The sequence below is a fragment of the Peromyscus leucopus genome, chromosome 1, assembly GCF_004664715.2.
Source record: "Peromyscus leucopus breed LL Stock chromosome 1, UCI_PerLeu_2.1, whole genome shotgun sequence".
In the NCBI taxonomy this organism is placed as follows: Eukaryota; Metazoa; Chordata; class Mammalia; order Rodentia; family Cricetidae; genus Peromyscus; species Peromyscus leucopus.
In genome coordinates this window covers 191243881-191252255 of record NC_051063.1, presented here as the reverse complement: position 1 = coordinate 191252255, position 8375 = coordinate 191243881, and the positions used below count along the sequence as shown (strand labels likewise).

The 8375-nt window shown below is 45.1% G+C and overlaps 1 pseudogene; it reads left to right on the top strand.

The window, feature by feature from the left end:
* Positions 1-3506: 3506 nt before the first annotated feature.
* Positions 3507-5584, top strand: LOC114686607 (annotated as a pseudogene).
* The last annotated feature ends 2791 nt before the right edge of the window (positions 5585-8375 follow it).

Below are 8375 nucleotides of genomic sequence, written 5' to 3'. Positions count from 1 at the left end.
TAAGCTCTGTGTTGAAGGGAATAAGCAGAGTAAGAAATGGAACAAAGGGAGTGGTGACCTCAGGCAAGATCCCACCCAGATAAATTTCCAACTTATGAAAAGGAATTAAAGCTTTAGAGTGGTGATGTGGTGATTCGTGCCTTGAATCCCAGCACTGGGAAGGCAGAAGCAAGCAGATCTCTGAGTTTGAGGCCACCCTGCTCTAAGTAGCAAGTTCCAGAATAGCCAGCCTTAGGCAGTTAAGGAAGCTGTTGAAAACAGAAAGCTGGTGGAGATGTAATTTAAAGAAGGGTCCATGCTCCAGCTCCAGTAAGCAAGAGAACATGGCAGCTTTGGCCTTATAATTCTGGCTTCAAGGATAGAAAGGTGTGGAATCTTCCTTCTCAAGTGAGGAAACCCACTGAGGCCAGGCATGTTTCAAGGGCGTGCCTGAATGGAGGCTCAGAGAGGTCATTGTGTGAAGCTGCAAAGGAGAAGCCTGGATTGCTTTGGAGACCCCAAGATGTTAGAGATGCCAGAGTCATCTGGTATCTGCTGAGGAAAGTTGGTGACAGAGTGAAACCAGTGCAAGAGAAAGAAGTGTGTTGCAGTCAACAAAACTGAAGGGAGTTACAGCTCTGAATGTCCTGTTCACACCAGACATAGAAATGCAGTCTAGAGTTTATCCAGCTGGTTTTTGGTCGTGCTTTGGTCCAGTATTTCCTCATCATGCTCCCTTCCCTGCATTTTGGAATGGTAATGCATATCCTGTGTCATATGTTGGAAGTATGTGATCTGTTTTTTTATTTTGATTTTATAAGGGATTATAGTTAAACGAGATTGCATGACTCCCAGAAGAGACTCTGAACTTCAGACTTTTAAACACCATTGAAACTGTTATGGACTGTAGGGTCTTTTGAAGTTGGACTGAATGCATTTTTGCATTATGATATAGCTACAAGTCGTTGGGAGCCAGGGAATGGAATGTGGTGGTTTGAAAGGAAATAGCCCCCAAAGTGAGTGGGACTGTTAGGAGGTATGGCCTTGTTAGAGGAAGGGTGTCACTGTGGAGGTGGGCTTTGAGGTCTTGTGCAAGTCATGCCAAGTGAGATCATTCACTTTCTGTTGCCTTTGGATTGTTAAAGATGGCTGACTCCATTTTCTTTTTAATTGAACAATATTAGATTTTGATCATGTCCTTAGCTAGAGGCTAACTTTTTTGAGTGGTTTTTCCTCAATAACATTGTGAATTACACATCATAAATTGTATCCATTGTTCTGAGAATTGACTGACCATTTTGTGGTTTGTTAACTCTTTGACCATAAACCCATAACATGTACCTTTCCCATGATCATAGAAACAGCTGCAAAATTCCACTCAATCACCTGCTTGCTTGGTATAAAAAGATTACTCTGTCTTTAAGTTGGGCTGTTTTCATTCTCCTACCATGGGAGACTGAAAATATGACTCCAGCCATTAACACATTTTTGCTTTGCAATATACTGGTGTTAGCTTATGGCTTTTGACACTATAACAGGATCAAGATGTAAGGACTCGGCTGGGCAGTGGTGGCTCACGCCTTTAACCCCAGCACTCGAGAGGCAGAGGCAGGCAGATCTCTAAGTTCGAGGCTAGCCTGGACTACCAAGTGAGTCCCAGGAAAGGCGCAAAGCTACACAGAGAAACCCTGTCTCGAAAAACCAAAAATAAAATAAAATAAAATAAATTAAAAAAAATAAAATTGATTAAAAAAAAAAAAGATGTAAGGACTCTCACTTCTAGTACCATGTCTGCCTGGCTGCCTTGCTTCCCGCCATGATGATACTGGACTAAACCTCTGAACTGTAAGCGAACTGCTCCAATTAAATGTGGTGCTCACCTTTAACCCAGCACTTATGACAGAAGCAGGAGGAGCTCTGTGAGTTTGAGGCAGACTGATCCATATAGTAAGTTTCAGGATAGGCAGGACTACATAAACCCTGTCAAAAAAAAAGAAAGAAAATATATAAAGACAAAACATAGTGCCAAAAAGTAATAAAGCATTTAATTTTCCCTCTAATTTTGCTGTACATCACAAAATTTATGCTTTTGAGAAACCATATAAATGTATACCATATATAATCACCATGTCTTGCTATTTATCAAAAGTTCCAACCCCCAAATGCATTCAACTTGACAAATCTTTTACCTAGTGCTGACCTTGTAGACATGAAAGAAAATTCATCATGAAAGAAAACACAAAGTGCTTCAATAAATTCTCATCTGTTACTCACCTTTAAAATCTTCAAACTATACACACATCAACTTAAACCATACAACTATCAAGATGAGAAACTAGAGTTAAACTGTGAATGTGACAACATGCATACACATCTATAGCTTATAAATGACCAATGTCAGGGCTGGAGAGATGGCTCCGTGATTAAGAGCACTGGTTGATCTTCCATAGGACCCTGGTTTGATTCACATCACTTACATGGCAGGTCTCTACTGTCCGTGACTCTAGGACCAGGGGATCTGGTGCCTTCTGGAGTCTGCAGATACTGCATGCACATACTGCATAGACACATGGAGGCAAAACACCCATACACATAAAATTAAAGAATTAATTTTTAAAAATCCAAAAGGTCAATGGCAAGGCATAGTAGCACATGCCTTTAATCCCTACATCTGGAAGTAGAAGTTGGGTCTCTAAATTCAAGGCCAGACTGGTTTACAAAGCAAATACCAAGACAATCCGGGTTTTACAAAGAAACCCTGTTTAGGAAAAAAAAAATCCCTTAAGGTATGCAAGAATTCATTTTGCTGTAGAAAGTACTGTAGAAAAATGGAGAAGTATCTACTCCAAACTCTAAAGTAATATACCTGCCTGTAACTGCCAGTAGACCTTCACTGAGGGATAGGAGACTCCTGGGACCCTCCCTCAACCATGATGAAATAGTAATTGTCCCAATCTTCCACAATTGTTTGTTCTCAGTACTTTTTGAACAGCTATTTCAATCTGGATTACTCACGACCAACTGTAAGAGGAGACTTCTTTCACCAAGGTTGAGAGTAGTACAAATCATAAGGATGAATATTTAGATGGCAAATTAACAAACATGATCATCAAAACATCAGTAGGTTCTGCTCTTGGGCCTGTGACTCCCATGCCATGGTTTTTGACCATGTTTACTGTACCAGGCAAGAATTCCCTTCTCTGCAGCTGGTGTCAATCCTATCAAGAGGCAGGTTGGTTATGCCAGTATTGCACCAGTGCACACATCTTGACTAGTAGGTTGCCACATAGAATGCAGGTTACAGTGGTAAGACCACTGACATCCTTTCCCTACCAGGAGCCCACAAAGAAACTTAGAGTGCTACAATACCTAGCCAGCAGAGAGAGTTCCCTGGTAAGTTCAAGATTGCTCTCTAGAAACAGGCGGAGGCTGGGCAGGGTGGGAATGGGGCTCCCGCGGCCGGCCAGGGGGGCAGCGCAGGAGGCAGCGGTGGCGGCGGCTGCGGCTGCGTGAGTGCGAGGAGGCGGCGGCTGCAGCGGAGCCGACGGTCGCTGGGCGGCAGGCACTGGTGATGGATAGGTAACAGAGATGACCGCTTCCCTTTCTTGTCAGGGCATCAGCATGACCGAGTGCTTCCTGCCCCCCACCAGCAGCCCTAGTGAACACCGCAGGGTGGAGCATGGCAGCGGGCTGACCCGGACCTCCAGCTCTGAGGAGATCAGCCCTACAAAATTTCCTGGATTGTACCGGACGGGTGAGCCCTCGCCTCCTCATGACATCCTCCATGAGCCTCCTGATATAGTGACAGATGATGAGAAAGATCATGGGAAGAAAAAAGGAAAATTTAAGAAAAAGGAAAAAAAGGACTGAAGGCTATGTATGCTGCCTTCCAGGAAGACAGCTCTGGGGATGAAGCCGAAAGTCTGTCCAAGATGAAGAGGTCCAAGGGAATCCATGTGTTCAAGAAGGAGAAGGATTTTAAAATCAAAGAAAAACCCAAAGAAGAAAAGCATAAAGAGGAAAAGCACAAAGAGGAAAAGCATAAAGAGAAGAAATCTAAAGACTTGACGGCAGCTGATGTTGTTAAACAGTGGAAAGAGAAGAAGAAAAAGAAAAAGCCAATCCAGGAGCCGGAGGTGCCTCAGGTCGACGTGCCCAGTCTCAGACCCATTTTTGGTGTTCCCTTGGCTGACGCGGTCGAGAGGACCATGATCTACGATGGCGTCCGTTTGCCCGTTGTCTTCCGGGAGTGCATCGACTACATGGAGAAGCACGGCATGAAGTGTGAAGGCATCTACAGAGTTTCAGGAATCAAATCAAAGGTAGATGAGCTAAAAGCAGCGTATGACCGAGAGGGGTCTCCAAACTTGGAAGAATATGAGCCTAACACTGTAGCCAGTTTGCTGAAGCAGTATTTGCGAGACCTTCCAGAGAATTTGCTTACCAAAGAGCTTATGGCCCGTTTTGAAGAGGCTTGTGGGAGGACCACGGAGATGGAGAAAGTGCAGGAATTCCAGCGCTTGCTCAAGGAACTGCCAGAGTGTAACCACCTTCTGATTTCCTGGCTCATTGTGCACATGGACCATGTCATCGCAAAGGAGCTAGAAACGAAGATGAACATCCAGAACATCTCCATAGTGCTTAGCCCAACCGTCCAGATCAGCAACTGTGTCCTGTATGTCCTTTTCACACATGTGCAAGAACTCTTTGGCGCTGTAGTCCTAAAGCAAGTGACAAGGCCTCTGCGTTGGTCCAACATGGCTACCATGCCCACGCTGCCAGAGACCCAGGCAGGCATCAAGGAAGAGATCAGGAGACAGGAGTTTCTTTTGAATTGTTTACATCGAGATCTGCAGGGCGGGATAAAGGACTTATCTAAAGAAGAAAGATTGTGAGAAGTACAAAGGATTCTAACTGCCCTCAAGAGAAAACTGAGGGAAGCTAAAAGACAGGAGTGTGAAACCAAGATCGCACAGGAGATAGCCAGTCTTTCGAAGGAGGATGTTTCCAAAGAAGAAAGGAATGAAAATGAGGAAGTTATAAACATCCTCCTTGCCCAGGAGAATGAGATCCTGACTGAGCAGGAAGAGCTCCTGGCCATGGAGCAGTTTCTGGGGCGTCAGATCGTCAGATCGCCTCTGAGAAGGAAGAGATTAGCGCCTCCGCGCTGAGATTTTGGAGATCCAGAGTCGCCAGCAGCACGGGCGGGCGGAGTGAGACTGAGGAGTACTCCTCCGAGAGCGAGAGCGAGGACGAGGAGGAGCTGCAGATCATTCTGGAAGACTTGCAGAGACAGAATGAAGAGCTGGAGATAAAGAACAACCACCTGAACCAGGCAGTCCACGAGGAGCGGGAGGCCATCATCGAGCTGCGTGTACAGCTCCGACTGCTCCAGATGCAGCGAGCCAAGTCTGAGCAGCAGCTACAGGAGGATGAGGAGCCTGAGAGGCGAGGGGGCGTAGGCCCCCCGCCCTGTGACGGTGTCCTGGAGGTCAAAGCAGCTAAGGAGCAGGTGAAGCCCTCCCCCAGCAAAGACCAGAAGGAGACGCCCATCTGAACTGCCTCGGGCCCTGGGCATCTTACTGTAAGCGAGAGACAGCTGACTCGGCTGCCGGCTGCCCAGCCGTACCTGCTGCCGAGGTTCTCAGAGATGCTTCCTCTTGCACACGCCTGGCTTCTTTGCTTTTTTTTTTTTTTTTACATCACAGCAGAATCAGGATCTCTTATCAAAGGGTGGGAACCAAACCAGGTCACTTCTGCACCTGCCTTGTGGACGCTCGTGGTCTCGCCAGCCCCACAGGGTCTCTGGCCACTCTTGATTGTGCCTTCCACACCTTCTGGTGCAGATTGTTCAGTGGGGAGCTGCCTCCTATTTTCTGACTGGCCAAAAACGGCTCTCGCTGGGTGTTCCTTTCCCCGGCTGTACAGCTTTGCTTTTACAGTTCCGAATCAGGTCTGAGTCATCACCATGGCCTAGTGTGGTTGCAGGTAGAGGTTACGGTGGAGCCTGCCACCACCGTACAGGCCCAGTCACTCACTGCCAGGGATCAGCAAAGGCCTTTCCACCGAGGTGGTCAGAGGTGACCACCTTGACCCTGAGGCATTAACACAAAGGATGCTTCTCAAACCAGAAACCTTTACTCAACAGACCTCCCAGGAAAACCAGAATGATTGAGTTGCTTGCTTGGGCTGGGGTGTGCACACCTGCCAGGATAAGCCATGTAGACGTTCTCACACAGAAGTTTTTACTCAAATCATCTCACGGAAGTGCTTACGGATCCCTCTGACCATCGAGCAGCGGGAAAGTGACAGTTGCAGCTGACCCCTCCTGATTGTGCTAGCTCAGGCGGCTCCAAGGTGTCTGGGAGGCCTGACTCTTAGGCAGCTGGCCAGACTGGGTTGGACTGCCAGATGAGTGGTCCCCGTGGGAGCTCCCCTGTGGCTCTGAAGACCAACTCCACACAGTACAGTGAGAAACACACCCACACGAGGGCTCTAGTCCCCCCCACACACCGTTAGTATTTATTTCAGCACCTGTTTGATGCAGTTTTTTGTTTTTTTTTTTTAACCCTCTACCTATTGCACTGTTGTGACTTGTTGTCCATTATTTGATTTTTGTACGGAAAAAAAGCTGTTATAGAAATCAGCATACTATTTTTTTAAATCTGGAGAGAAGATATTATGGTGACTGGAAATATGATCAAGTGTCAAATATAAATGTATAAACGCCTTGCTGTGTCCTGTCAGACATACTACATTCATTTTATATTTGCTGGCAATATTGAAGACTTCTTTTTTGTTTGTGTAAACTCTAATTTCTATCAAGGTATCATGGGTTTTTAAAATTAGTATTTCATTACAAATGTCTCAATGTTGGGTAACTAACTTTTGCCAGGGTCATTATTGATCAAGGAAATAAATTCAACAGCCATTTGAGAAAAAAAAAAAATATTGCTCTCTATCTTGCAGTCAAAGTGGTGTCTTCAGCAACACCATGTACTTACAGCAAGAGTACTAGCAATGACCTGTTTTGTTTGGGGTGACAATGGGGCCTCCCTGACCAGTAAGTCCTAGGCAGATAACCAGTACCTGGTACAGAGAATTTCATTTAACATCCCTAGTGTCTGGGAGCAGCATTATTTACCCATGTGGGAACCTCTGTTCAAAGTTTTAAAATCATATTTACCTAAATTACATTTAACTTGTAAGACAGATTTTATGAGGCTTCTTCATACATCCTCACCCATTCTTCCTCCTTTCTTCTTGCCCCCATCCCTAATGAAACATTTAGCACGTATTATCCAATGCCCCACTCTTTTGTAGCACATGTGTTCTATCACCATTATATTTTTTTACTTAGGTTGCAAAATGATAGGTTCCCATGTACCTTCTTCATGGACATCTCATTTGAGATGACCTTTCAGCAGCCTCTTGTCTTCCCCAACACTACAGTACATATTTGAACCATTCTGACCCCAGAATAGCCACTCTCTAATTTCATATCACCTAGATTCTACTATCATCCCTCTCTTTCAGTATCTCTGCATAACTGTGCATTTCTAGTTTCCTGGCTTCTACATGTATTCCCTAACACAAAACAAAAAGTCTGAAGCTCTAACATACATTTTTGTTTAACCGTGTGTCAGTTGATGGACATCTAGGGTGATTCTATTTCCTAGATGCTGTCAATAAAGTAGCAACGAACATGATAGGCAAGTGCTCACTGGTAATATGGCAAGTCTTTGGAGTTCATGCCCAGGAATAGTTACTGTGTATCTGAGATTAAACTTTTTGTCTTGTAAGATGCTCCTTAAAACACAGGTTATCAAAAGTAAGGTAAAGGAACAGGATGCTTTAATGGGAGGTGATTCATTCAGTACTGCACAGAAACTCCCAAAGCTCAGAAATAGACAACTTAATAGCTTTGGGAAGTTGCAGAAACTGGCGAGATACACTAGTGCCCTCTTGCCTCAAGCATATATATTCACTAAGAACTGCTGACACTGTCAGACAAGCTGAGACGCACAGAAGATGCTCAGAGCAGCCACGAAGTAGACACCAGTCAAGCTGCCTAGAGGAGGCAGTGAGTGGCTTGAAAGACACTTCCAACCTCCCTTGAGCTGCCTGCAAGCTGTACAGCGATTCTCAGGTTCCTAGCTTCAATAGCCATCACCCTCACAAGGTGATGCTGCTGTCATTAAGTACGTTGTGCTTGTATAAATAAGCCATCACCCACACTCTTGTAAGACAACCCAATAAACCTCACTGGTGGACTTGACTTTAGAGAGGACTCAGTGGTTAATAAGGCACTAGATGGAAAACTACAATCCAATGAGGTTAACTACACCAATGGAAACACAGGGAATAAATAATCTCACACCAGCAAAACCAAAAGA